Source organism: Aulonocara sp. 'chitande type north' Nkhata Bay, linkage group LG7, assembly GCF_057382095.1.
Source record: "Aulonocara sp. 'chitande type north' Nkhata Bay isolate Kocher_YH1m ecotype deep benthic linkage group LG7, A_spYH_male_GT1.1, whole genome shotgun sequence".
In the NCBI taxonomy this organism is placed as follows: domain Eukaryota; kingdom Metazoa; phylum Chordata; class Actinopteri; order Cichliformes; family Cichlidae; genus Aulonocara; species Aulonocara sp. 'chitande type north' Nkhata Bay.
Genome location: NC_141350.1, coordinates 9149585 through 9150888, shown reverse-complemented (window position 1 = coordinate 9150888; position 1304 = coordinate 9149585).

The following is a 1304-nucleotide window of genomic DNA, read 5'->3' as shown; positions in this document are numbered from 1 at the left end:
AGTGAAGACCTTAACATCTTAAGCTCTGTCACCTCCAGCTCAGGCTTGTATCTTTTTGTCAGTGCCACTGTCTCCTAACCATACACCATGGTAGGTCTCACTACCATCTTGTAAACTGTCCCTTTCAGTCTTACTACGATTTTCTGTCACAAATCACTCCTGACACTCATCTTCACTGACGTCATCGTGCTTGCTGCCTTATGCTCACCATGCTTGTGTGCTGTTCATTGCTTTGGATGCTTTACTTCAGATATTGAACAAATGTTGCATGATGCAAGAAAAAGGTATATTCCTTATAATGACCTAGTTTTTAGTCTGTTTGAGCTAGCTTTTATAATGAAGTACTGTTAATAATAATATTTTTTAGCTTTTTCAACAGTATTTTGTTAGGATTGGGGGAGGCAATATCAATATTGATTTTGACTATTGAGCTTCACAAAATAAATGTTACTGTATTGTAAAATCAATATTGTGATACTTTGCTTGGTGATACAGTATCAATACAGAGACAGTAAATATTGATATTGATATGATGCAACCTTACTGCATCTACAAAAAAATCTATCCATAAACATGAAAAATGAAAAAACAGTGGCTGACTGGTTATGTATTGAATTATTTTACATTCTGTGACTTCTTGCAACTTCTTGTGACTAGATGGTTGCCCAAAGCTCAAGGGTGCTCACAACCCCTTATGATTGCAAGGAGGCAACCTTTGTGCAAACAGTCTCAGTCTGACGAGCAATGACTGCAATCACTTTCTTAGAGATTGTCAAATAATTACTATCTAATCGATAAAAACAGACAGACGTGCCAACATGTTGCCATCAGTCTGAATGAGCCTTTGTAAAATAGAGTCAGACTGACCTGTCTTCATCTTACAGTGTTAGTATGCTTGATATGCTTGAGAGGTGATAAACTGCAACATGTATTATTACAACACTCGGGACATCACAGAATGTTAAAAAATATCAATAATATCATACTGAGAATCAAGTATTGTGATAATATGGAATCACGGGGTATCTGGTGATTCCCACCTTTAATAGTTATACATAAATAAGAAATAAAATTTTGCATATTTTTCAATTTGTTATAAACAACATAAAAAACCTTACTTTTACGGTGTAAGTGAAATCAGGATAAATCTATCTAGGTCACACGAGCTGGTTCAACCTGATGTCATTTATCCTAAAATAAGAACGATCCAATACTCCTTTTCTTCTGATGGCTGGAAATCCTCTATTCTCACTCGGGCCACTGCGCATGCTCTAAGCAAAGAGAGGCGGGCTAGGAGGAGGTGG